Genomic DNA, 12,623 nt, shown 5'->3' on the forward strand with positions numbered 1-12,623 from the left:
TGATTGAAGACAAATTCAACAGATAGAATCGACACAATAGGATCTTTCTCGTCAGTAGGCAAATTAATCTAATTATCTCTTTTTGATGGATTGCGGAGCTTTTTGATGGATTGCGGAGCCGTTAACGGCCCGGAGTGATCTGTAATGGGAGTTTAAGCTCCTTAATTGTCATTAGCTTTATTTAATGGTGTCGTTAACGACACTTCTTCTCGATTGCGTATCAGTTTCGTCGGTGTTACCAATTTTCAAGCAAGTTTTGTGCGTCAACAGTATTACCGAGTAATTAATTGCTGCTGCGGTGCGATAATTTTTCACTCAATTTTTCCACAGCCAGCAGCCTGATGCTGACGTGGCTCAAGTTTCGTACACATATCCCCCGACACCGTACCCCCGTCAACACACTGCTAGAGACCCCTGTCGAGACACCCAGGTTCACGCGTCATCAGCGAGAGGGATTGCCTTACTCCGTCGACTTCAGTGGCGGCATCATCTTGGATGATGAAGGCAAGAAGGTGATCTCGCACATGGGCGGTCTTTGCTCTCAGGTGTTTAGACACTACATACTAAACACCTGGAGTGAAGTACCAAGTGATTTAAAAGACAGAGTCATCAGCATGCTTCATGATGAGTTTCCCGTTCCAACACGGAATGACCGCTTCAATGAAGACGTGATGAAGGTTCGAATGCGCGAATACTGCAAGCACAAGCGTTCTGAAGTGCAAAAAGCAATTAAGCATGGGTAGAACAGACCAAATTGGCTGGCCAAAGAAGATTGAAAGAATGCGAAGAAAGCAGTGCGCGAGAATCTCGACAAGTGGAAGCAAGAAAAGGAGGCAGCCATAGCACGAGTAGAGGCAGGGAGCTCGCACCACTTGGGGAGCGGCGGGTTGGCATCATTTGAAGCCGATTTTGTAAGTGTTTTTAACTCAACCATCATCATATACTATGCTATATAGCATATTAGGTCCCCCAAAACTCAAGGAAGATTAGCTTTATGTTATACATTACACTTACACAATCAAAATTGAATTTGGATATCAAGAAAGCCACCAAAAAAATCATAAAAGTGCTAATTTTGGCCAAAAACAGGATTATGCAACTCTTGTAAATTGGTCATAACTTTCAATTTGAACACTTAGCTCTCCCTACAAGCATCAAAACATGTTGAGAACTATGAAGGCCTAACCTCTAGCCATCTAAACCTCACAAACATGAACTTTAGAGTGGTATAGTTGCCAAAAATAGGAAAAAAGCCAAAAACAGGACCCGTTTTTTCACACAGTTTAGGTTCAAAAATGTTGTGCAAGAGTAAGGTTAATGGTGAGATCGATACTCAGAAAAAAAATGCTAAGTTTTTTTCAGCTCATAAGGCAACTTTGTGGATATATAGCACCTAGAAATTCATTTTCATACTCTTCAAATAATTCAAGCAAAATGGTCACTTAACAGGACACAAAAGTGTCCAAGGACATAAAAGTGTCGTGTTACCATTCTAGTGTTAATGGTTATATTGTCTTGTGGGTGACTACTTTGGGTCTATATCTAAGCTTGCACTTTCTTTCAAAAGTGAATCAATTAATGAAACATTCAACATGGTTGATGGGTGACAGGGCATTCAATGCACTGCTACCAAAAAAAATTATCTCAGGCATCGCTATGACCATCGCTATATAAGGTTCTGCAGCGTCGCTATAAGCGTCGCTATAGGTGGCCTGTAAACGTTGCTATGATCGTCGCTATATAGCAATGTCTATAGCAACGTTTATAACGACACTCATAGCGACGTTCCCGTATCGACGGTCTTAGCGACACCGCGGAGTATAAAAACCCAATGTATTTCCGTCGCTAACAGCGTCACAAATGCACACAATCTCTTGTAGTGTTGGTTCCATCAAATCGTTTATAAAGAAGCATGAGGCAGTAAGTAACATGTAAATTATCTGTGTTGCTCAAATACAAACAAGCTCAAGTGACTCCAACTTTGTCCCTAAATCTCCATAGGTATTAGCTACGAACCACACTCTGCCCACAATTCAAAGAATTGAAGACTAGTGGCTAAGTAGTCTTAGGCGAGCCTATAAGGAAAGAAGATCGTCCCTAAAATAACAACATAATTTATGCTGCGATCACATCTATATTCACACAACTTTTGCAATAATTGGCTTAAACCTGCTTTGCCTGTAAACCCTCCAGGCTTTAGGGGTTACCTAACGGGCCATGCCGGGTATTAAGTTTACCCAAATGGGCCCGTCGGGCTAACTTAAATCCCGATGGGCTATGTCATCACTATATACAGCAGATGATTAGGCACATTTTTAGCTTTTTCGGAAAGATTCGGAGTGTTTAGAACTCTCGGTTGGTTAGGAGGGTCCTTTTGGAAAGGGTCTTTAACATTTGTTATTAATGTGTTCATGCATTTGTGAACACGTTAATGAAATCCCTGACGATAATGCTAATCAAAATGTATGCCTAATGTGGTGCTCTCATGAAATTATGTTCTTAGTTTCCCATCTAGAATGTCATCACTTGCAATGCCTTAATTGAAGATATATGCTAGACAAGGGCTAAGAGTAAAGTTTGATGTGCCTCACAATGCTTTGGATTGATATATATGCCAAATGTGGTGGCCACCGGGACTGTGGTTAAATTCTTGATGGGCTTTCTATCCGGAATGTCATCAATTGGAATGCCTTGATTGTGGATCTGAAGGAAAGGGCTTTCTTCAAATGATTTTTGCTTACACTTTGAAGAGGCGAGGAGATTGCGATCCAGGGCCTATTGGCAAAACATATTGTACTAAGCAATGCTTTGGTTAATATGTAAGCCAAGGTGATTTTCTTTTATTGCAATGGGGGCATGTGAAGTGCAGCTAAGGAAGGATTTGTTTTAAGTAGTAACTAGTGTGTAAACCCGTCTTTGAGACGGGATGGAAGAAGAAACATTAATAGGAGGTAAGGTATGCAATTTTTTTTAAATAATGAGCTATGTTGTGCTTTCAAAAGTAGCAAAATTTGACATACATATAGCATTACAAAAACTAAATAAATTTTGAACAACTTTAGAGTATATGTATCAAGATGAATCCCTCTTTCATATTCAAGTTCTACATAATACCATTCCTTCTACTTGCAAGATAGGTGATTTTTTCTTGAAGCAAATGATTGCTATATGCTTCTCATCCTAATTCAAAATTCCTTGAAATCTGAGCTTGACAATCTGTAGTTCATTTACTATTAACATTGATTGAAATTAGCATGCAATTCATGAACTTCCTTTTAATGTTGTTAATATTCAATGTTTATTTTTCTATTTTTTTGTTTAATATTTTTATTTTTAATGAGCATCAAAATAACTTTTTATACCTCTTTTAGTTTATTTTATTTGTTCATTCCTATATTTCTTCATTAACAAGATTGGTTGTGTCTTTTTTGGTATATTCTTTGTCAACTCCCAAGAAAATTCTTATGGATTGCAATGAGATGACCTCAGCAAGAAACTTATAGAAACTGGCATTGAAAGCATATAACACAAAATGCAAGGACAATCATCAAACATCGCCATAATCATATTTTAAAGTATGTATGTAGATTTATTCTAATCAATTAGAGAACATACGATAGGGAAACTTTCGAACATGCCACAAAGAGAACCATAAAAAGAGACTTTAAGTACCTTAGCACGACAATATCACCGGTTTTTTATGGTAATGGTCTATGGACATTATTAAATAAAATTTTAGGAGCATTAATAGAAGGTTCAAAAACTTTAACTAGGTTGTGGTCAAAACTTGAGTTGACTGGGCAGTATATGCCACAAAGGGACTCATGAGGATTGTATGCTTTGACTTTTTGCAAGCATGTAGCCATGACTCATAGGAGAGGCCACACTTCATCTACAAAAATCATATGTTGATGTTATCCCAACTCTTTCAAAGCACCTACGACGCCAATAGAGACTCCTTGTTTGATTTAGGACCGTCACCTATGCATTCAAGATGCAAACTTAGGTGATTGAATTTGGAGAGACACCCTCACTTTGCATCCATTGAAAATAGCCCACAACTGGAGAGAGGCCCTCGTTTTGCATCATCTAAAAACAACCTAGAGCAAGGACGCTCCGCCCCTCTTGGGCATGTACCACAATCCGTGTACTCCAAGAGATGGCATTCTAAACAAAAGAACTCCTTAAGCATTATTTTTCCCATATCAGCATGGTGTCCCGCCACATACCTTCAAGATGCAAGCGTAGGTAATTGTTGCCAAAGAGGTGTCCTCGCTTCACATCCAATGTCCTCGCTTTGTGTCAGCAGATGTCGTTCGTTTTTGGGCATACCTTGCAATCAATGCACTCCAAGAGATGAAGTACACCATATCTCACATAAGCAGACACGTTGACCAAGGTAGTCTCAAGCACGATGTTTTCTTTCAACAGTCCCTGGAGAGACACCCTTGGTTCGCATTTGCTCAAAACAGTCCTGAGCTTCATGGCCTTGCCCCTTTTGGACTTTCTGAAGTACACCACATTTTGTGCACATGTTGACCAAGGCATTCCGAATGACAACCTCTTTCTTCAACCTCTTTCTTTTGGACTTTCTGAAGTACACCACATTTTGTGCACATGTTGACCAAGGCATTCCGAATGACAACCTCTTTCTTCAACATCATTGGGTACAATGCCGCATGAGCCCCGCGTTGACTACCCTTTTGGTCAACAGGCAGTAGCCCGATATGCGTGACTGGAGACCGGCTGGGGCATGCTGTCCACAATGGCAAGCACCCCTAAATCTAACCAACACAATGGTTAAGTTTTGGGGTGCTTGCCCCCATGTAGGTGCAGGTGATTGGCACAACCGGTCACGATGGTTTTTGGGGACGTTGCATCTCGTTCGAGCTTATGATCTACTGTTCACTCCAGCATGCATGTAGGTGAGGCGGTAGAGCTTCAGAGTTTGAGAGCCTAGGCACTGGAGTCAATACTGTGTGAGACTCGCATTGACTACCCTTTTGGTCAACAAACAGTAGCCCGATAGGCGTGACTGGAGACCGCAGGTTGGGGCATGCTTGCCACGATGGCAAAAACACCAAAATCTAACCAATGCCCATCAAAATCACGAGAGGGAGGAGCTTCGGGAGATGACTCCCCCCTCCCCTATGCCTTGAAGAGGTATCTTTTCCCACATTGAGAAGGGTTGACTCCAATTATAGGGTTAGCACGAGTTGGTATTGTGAGTTGGTTTTGGAGCAATACACCATCAACAATGGGTACCTACTCCATAAGAAGAAAAAGTTTTTATAGGTTTTGGAGCAATTTAGTTGAGAGCAAAACAAGAATTGAGAAGGAGACCCTGAGGTCAGGAACTAGCTTTTTCGTGGATGAGATAGGAGCAAGGGCAAGGGGAATAGTTTTTGCAAAACAATTGGAGCAACAAGTGTGGGAATTGTGAATAGGGTTTTGTCAATATCAGCGTATCAAAAATTTGTTCATTTAAAGAGATGTCTCTTGGGATAATTAAAGTGTATATTTGATTTGTTGTGAGTGTGAGTCAATATCTCTTGTGAATATATATAACTCGAGTCCCTATGCCTTTTCTATGGATGTATCCCCTTTGTTGTGCATTTGCCTCAACAAAGGGGATAGGGTCTGCTCCATCCCCTGCCCAACTAAAAGGAGGGGCATGTATTGTCCCGCTGCACAACCCATTTGCAGTGCTACAAGAAAAGAGATCCCTTGACTTGGAACCCCTGCATTCTCCTGGGGCTGGGGATATGGAGACTAGACAGGGGTTGGATGTTGAAGAATTCGTCCCTCTCTCCCAATGAATCCTATCCCAATGATGGATACTCTCGCTATCCAATCTTGGAACATGAAGGGATTGAAGACCCGGAAGAAGAGTGCCCTCTACTGGGAGAAAGTTAAAAAGGAGAAGTCAATCAATTGCTAGGCCATCAAGGAACACCACTTGGATGCTCATAGCAAGAGAAACCATGATTTAGGAAAAAAGCTTGTATTCTATGGAGAAGGAAGTGACGGATTCAGTGGTGTCCTTCTCATTGCTGAAAGTGAATTGGAACCAAAGATGGTTTTGAACCACCCCTTCGGCAAAGTCCTTGGGGTTAGAATCAGGTGGGTAGATCATCCCCTCACCATAGTGAATGTGTACGGCCCTTGCAATGCAAAAGATAGAGCTAATTTGTGGATGCATCATAGAGATACTCCTATTGAAGGGGAGTGGCTAATGGCTGGTGACTTCAATATGGTAGAGAAGAGTAAGGACATAATAAGTTCTGCTAGTATGCTGGTTGGCACAGAAAAGGCTAAATGGCAAAGCTTGTGTGAGAAGTGGGCTATGATTGACTTATGGGAGGTAGGCCCATGGAATAGCATGCTTGGTTCACCTACATAAGTCTCCAGTATGCCTGCACCGCCTCCATGCTTGACAGATACCTCGGGGAGAGGACATTCAAGTTGTAATCTTCAATACCTCGAGGCTCGGCCTGAGCTTGAGGTCGTTTTGTAATTTTTTTGAGATTTTGATATATTCACTCACTATTGTGAGTTTGGCCAAAAAGAATAAAGGAATTGATGTGTGTCCAAGTGAGCACAAATCTATAAGCAACTTTTTATAATTACTAGGCTATGAATTACAAATTGGGGTGTGCCCAACTAATCACATGTGTGTATGTGTATGCAAATTAATGTGTAAACAATAATAAATGCATGTATTTTGCTGAAAATCAATGTTCCTTGGTAATACTTATACCAATTTTGACCTCGGATTTTGGCAAGTTTGGTGATTAATTTTGTAAAAAACTAACTGCTTTTAGAATCAAATATTTTGCATGATAATTGTGTGTGCAATGACTAACCTTTTGATGTCTTGAAATTGCTCTCAACAATTTGAAATGTTGAGAAATTTTGTGTAACTATTTGGCTGATGTTTGCCCTGGCAATGTAGATGATGTTATTTTTCTAAATATAATATAGAGCATTGTTTTGTGTCTTATGTCTTTGTCCTTTCATGTTTCTATTCTAATGTTTTTGTGATCCTATGTACCTTAACTATGGCAATGTGTTGTGTATTTGTGTGTTAACATAGTCATGTTGGCCATGCGTTGACACTTGCAACCGCAATTTTTTGAAACCCCGCTACTGTGGTGATGATGTCCATGGTAATCTCGTGCAAGATCAAGATTAAGGGAGGCCCATGCAAACCCCTTCTTAGGATTCTTCCAAAAAATTTCAAAATCTTGTTAACTTTCAATTGAGTTACCGAAGTTTACATACACATTCTTTTTCTTCCAGAAGTGTAAAGAGTGACGGCGTCCTCTTTGAATACAGTTGTATATAACATCAAGAAGTTAGATGGTTCGAATTTTTCATTTTGAAAGAAGTAAATCTAGCATGTTTTGGTGAAAATAAGTAAGTGAAACTAAAGGTTTACAATCCAAAAACATGAAGTGGGAGGATCTTGATGAGTTAACATGCTTTACTATCGTGCTATCCCTTGCCAAAAGTGTTCACTTCATTGTGGCTAAAGAGACTAGGAACTATGGTGTGTAGCAAAAGTTATGTGGTCCTTATGAGAACCAAAGTGTTGCTTCACAAGTTTATTGGCTAAAGAAGTTGGTTGATTTGAAGATAAAAGAGGGCACCCCAATGTCAAATCATCTCAATGATTTCGACACAATTTTAACTGTTTGCACAAGGTGTAAACAACGTTTCAGGACTCTATGAAGGGCATGTTTTTGTTGGTTATTGTGCTAAAGGGTTGCGATTTTTGTCTCACAAAAGTCTAGTGGGACTGGAATAGAAACACCCTAACAACTAATTTCACCCTACTATGAGCCCTCTGGTGTGTTGTTTAAAAAAAAAAAAAAAGAGGCTATGATTTCTTTGACCTTGTTGCATTGTGTCTTATTACAAGAAAAGTAAGTATAGTTTAAGTTGAATGCTACTAGCAATCACAATTTCAAGGGAGGAGTGTCTGCATATTTGTATGATAGCCTATCAATTTCTTCATTATGTCTCTCCCCAGAAACCTCACTAGCTGGCACTGCAGATGAAATCTCTTCTAGATCTTCCACTGAAAGCTTCACCTTCAAAGCCCCTACATTCTCATCAAAATTCTTCGCCTTTGTCGTACCTTCAAATAGAACAATTGAAGAGTAAATCCACAGAAATGAGAACTACAAGCCTGAAGGCTCATCAAACATCTGAGACTACAGATCGGTATTAACTTGTCAATACCTGGGATAGGCACAACGTCATCACCCTGACGAAGAACCCATGCCAAAGCTAACTGTCCTGGTGTGCATACATGTTTCTTAGCAAGATTTGCAATTCGCTCATAGAACACTTTGTTCTTCTCCAAATTTTCTCCTTCGAACCTCGGTATGCACACCTATCATGCAGAGCAATGATGCACTTATACATGACGCCGAATGCTCAAAACTTCGAAAGTGGGGCTAACATAGAACCATACCGTGCGAGTATCTGTGGCATCCAGAGATTCAAATATGGCCTTTCCACTAAAAAAACCGTGGCCGAGGGGGCTGTATGCAACTATCCCAATACCAAGTTCTCTGCAAAGATGTCAAAATGTGGGTCCTTTCAAAAGATTTCATTCCCACCCGCAAGGTGCGTACACTCGTCTAGATAGAAAGCCTAAACAAACTAAGAACCTGCATGTTGGAATGACATCTTCTTCTGCATCCCTAGACCACAGAGACCATTCAAGCTGAACGGCTGTGACAGGATGAACAGCATGCGCCCTTCTTATTGTGCTAGCACTTGCCTCCGACAACCCAATATATTTGACTTTACCTTCTTGGACGAGCTTTTTGAGCTCACCAACCTGCATAGTTGTAAGCATGTGGTTCACCGAGAAAACTTAGCAATTCTAAGCCATGAAATGCAAGATTCATACGCACTGTCTCTTCTATTGGCACAGACTGGTCGACACGGTGCTGGTAATAAAGGTCAATATAGTCCACATCAAGCCTCTTCAGGCTAGCTTCGCAAGCTTGCCTCACATAATCTGCACTGCCCTTCACTGAAAAAACTCCGTTCTCGATGACACTGCCAAACTTTGTAGCTAGCTGTATATGTTCCCGAGGAAAATGCTTCATAGCCTGCACACAGAAAGGGTAAGACCCACAAAGAGCTAATTTCAGCAACAGCAAAACCTGTGAAGAGAAACGATGCAGCAACACCATGAATGCAAATACAGTAGGAAGTTCCCTACACCAACAAATAGGATGGGGAAAGGAGCAGATTAACCTTGCCGACAAGAAGCTCATTAGTAAAAAGGGCCGTAGATGTCAGAGGTGTCAAGGAAGGAGACACCATTCTTGATGGCATGTTTGATGAGGTCGATGCCGACCTCCTCTTGCACAGGTGGTCCATAGAAAGCAGAGAGGCCCATGCACCCGAGGCCAGAGCCGGGAAACCTGCCCAATAAAGCGAACATTGAAGGGATCCATATAAAGCAGAGAAGCCCTGGACATCCGAGAAGAATTGATAAAGCACAAACAAAAGTGAGTGCATGAATTAGAAGCAAGCAGAGCAAGACTTGTGTGTATGGGCGCATGCATGATGAAGCCTGCACAGACGCAATCAAGTCTGCATATCTATCTCTCTCTCTCTCTCTCTCTCTCTCTCTCTCTCTCTCTCTCTCTCTCTCTCTCTCTCTCCTGCGCCACACACACACACAGGTTAATGGAAAGTGGAGCTTCAGAGTACTCACCTTGAAGCCCTGCGAGCCGAGGGGGCACATTTGCTCGAGCGACATCTTGCTGCCGAAATGGTCTGCAGGCTCTGAACACCTCGCATATATGTAATTCAAAGTTGAAAGCGCTACCATGTCATGCCTGACGATATGCCCCCCACCGGAAGATGGGCCAATTCTTGATTGGGCGCTAGAGAATCCTTCCCGGCCAATTCTTAGGTATGTACAACGTGTTGTTCACTTCAGCCCTGTCCAAACCAACTTTCTAAGCTCTAATTTTAACACCTCAACATCCTGAGTTGACAAGTATCATCCCTCAACCTCTAGATCATCATCAGTCATATCTCTCAGCTTTTCTCCAAGCTCTTTACAAGCCTGCACCCTACTAAAAAAAAATACTATTTTTTTATTACAACTTGGATCGATCCATAGTGAGGAAATCCATCTGCTCCTCTAAAGCATGATACCATTGATCTCTCCACAATTGAAACCTTTCTGCACTGTTCTCCCTCCTTTGCAATTGTTGCCTATAAAAACTAGTTGACTCCTTAGCTTTTGCAACTTGCTCCTCCAAATCAAAGATTTTAATTTCCATATCTGCAATGAGCAGAGCATCCTCAACAGAGCGTTCTTTAGTCTTAAGCATATCTATCACCTACACCTGAAGTTGAAGCTTCTCCCTCTATAAAACACATCTGTCCAACTGTTCTTGACCAATAAAATTCTTCACCATATCCAAGGCTTTGTAAACATCTCCTAATGGCATCTGGCTTTCAAACTTACTAACCAATTTCTCTGGCTTCAAAGTAGAAAGATTGGGTTCTTTAAAGGTTGACATACCTGCAGGATCTACCTTCTTTCTCTTCAATGGAAGTGAAGGATTACTTGAGAACATAGTTGCAGGTTTCTCATGATTAAGCTCTCTTGGGGTTGGTACAAAAATTTTAATATCCTCATCAAAATCCAAACCGAAACTTTGCCACACATCATCTCATTCCTTTGTGTCTGGACCAGTCATCTCACTTGTTAATTTCTCGGTAGGCAAATGTTGATTATCTGATTTTTTGAACTCCTGAAACTTGTCCATCTTTGATTTCTGCTTGATCTCCCTTTGGCTTGAAGATCCTGATGGGGTATCGGGTCTGCCTTGATTCTGAGCATCACCCTTATAATTAGGGGTAGTATTCATCAATGTAGTCATACCCATAACATGATACTGCAGACCTCTCAAAAAAACACCAATCTTCGTGGAGCAATCTCTATGTTTCTTCTTTTGATGAATCTCAATAATCAACCTTTGAAACAATATATTGGCCCATCCTATTTTTCTACCATTCTTTGCTGCATGGAGGATGGCAAAATTCTCCTTCGAAATATATTCTAACGTCACCAAAATGCAAACTCTTTCTAAATACCATTCGATATGCTGCATCCTGAAGATATTTTACATTTTTGAAACTGGATAATACATTCTATTCCCTAGGCTTGTCCAAATTCATCCACCATCAACTCAGCTGGTGCTTTACCTACATTGTTATCTTCTTCCACATGCAGGTTAAAGATGGTCCCCAACAAATCTGGAGATAACCAATAATTTCCAAGATTATTACCCTTGGTATCTTGAATGTGATCTAGGAGAGAACCTACCATCAGATTTTGTCTCCAATGTTTCCATGGAAGTTGTGCATACTCCAAGAGGCCTATCTTGGACAACCACTCTTGGTGCAGTGGAATATTGATATCTATCTTTTGCCACACCTCCAGGAAAGTGTAGTTGACTCAGCCTTCTTCTATAGCCAATGGAATCTCCATCAAGGGAGTAGACAAACCTTCTTCAATAAGCACATCTGGGCTTGAAGAGGTTCCCATTGTTGGGGCCTTGCCTTTGCGGACTGAAAGCCTTGTCACCATAGCCTTTGGTTCATCAATTTTGACAAGTGCCTTTGGAGAATCCGCTACCTCCACAGAAAGATTTTTCTTAGCCATGGGGATTTAACACAGAGAAGAAGGGAGGGCAAAGGACATACACACGCGGGAAAGATTAACCGATGTCCATGCCACCAAGCCCACTAAAGGTGCAGTTTTTTTGAAAAAATGATGTGACTCTGTTCCCTACTTATGAAACAAACCCCAACCTCAACGTTCGTATAATCCGACGATGATGGATTATTCTTCTTTAAGTAGGGGTTCTAAACAAAGAACGGCTTAAGCCTAAATCCACTCACTACTTTAGGGAAAATTCTACCTTCATGATCTGCCAACAAAAAGGTAGAATCCCCAATTTCTTCTGCAATCTGGAAAGGGCCAAGATACCTAAGCTTTAACTTACCAGTCCTTTTGCCAGTTCGACTATAGTACATCAAGACCCAACCCACTTATGAGAAAGTTTTGTACTTCAAGTTTCTGTCCACCCAAGCCTGTCTTCTTCTCTAAATTGCTTCAGTCACATAGGCAGCATGCATTCTACTCTCTTCCAATTTCAGAAGTTGTTCCTGCCTGAAAAATGATGAATCATCTCTTCATATTTTGTATTGAACTGCAATTCTCAAACTGGGGATTTCATTGGGACAATGGCTTCCAATCCATAAACCATCTTGAAAGGTGTCATCCCTGTATTGACTTTGAAAGTTGTCTTGAGTGCCCACAAAGCTGAATCTAACTTAGTGTCCGAATCATCTCTATTTTTAGACACCATCCTTCTCAAAATTTTGATTAAAGTTTTATTGGTAGATTCTCCTTGACCGTTTGCTTGAGGGTAATACATTGTTGACTTCTTATGAAGAATCAGGCGATATTTAGTCAATTTTCTAATCACCTTATTGATAAAATTTCCTCCTTGATCAGAGACTAATTCCACTGGTCATCCAAATGTGGTCATAATGTTCCTGTACAAAAA

General features: G+C 40.9%; 1 pseudogene across 1 annotated transcript; it reads right to left on the reverse strand.

Moving 5' to 3' along the window:
- Positions 1–7,888: 7,888 nt before the first annotated feature.
- LOC147432705 (putative aldo-keto reductase 1) lies at positions 7,889–9,430 on the reverse strand (annotated as a pseudogene). The gene is made up of 6 exons (XR_015185572.1): positions 9,280–9,430; positions 8,931–9,131; positions 8,682–8,854; positions 8,483–8,582; positions 8,248–8,401; positions 7,889–8,143 (listed from the first exon to the last, which is right to left on the reverse strand). The product of XR_015185572.1 is annotated as a putative aldo-keto reductase 1 (transcript).
- Positions 9,431–12,623: the final 3,193 nt, after the last annotated feature.

The sequence above is a fragment of the Adiantum capillus-veneris genome, chromosome 20 (assembly GCF_014529385.1).
Source record: "Adiantum capillus-veneris isolate H3 chromosome 20, ASM1452938v2, whole genome shotgun sequence".
In the NCBI taxonomy this organism is placed as follows: domain Eukaryota; kingdom Viridiplantae; phylum Streptophyta; class Polypodiopsida; order Polypodiales; family Pteridaceae; genus Adiantum; species Adiantum capillus-veneris.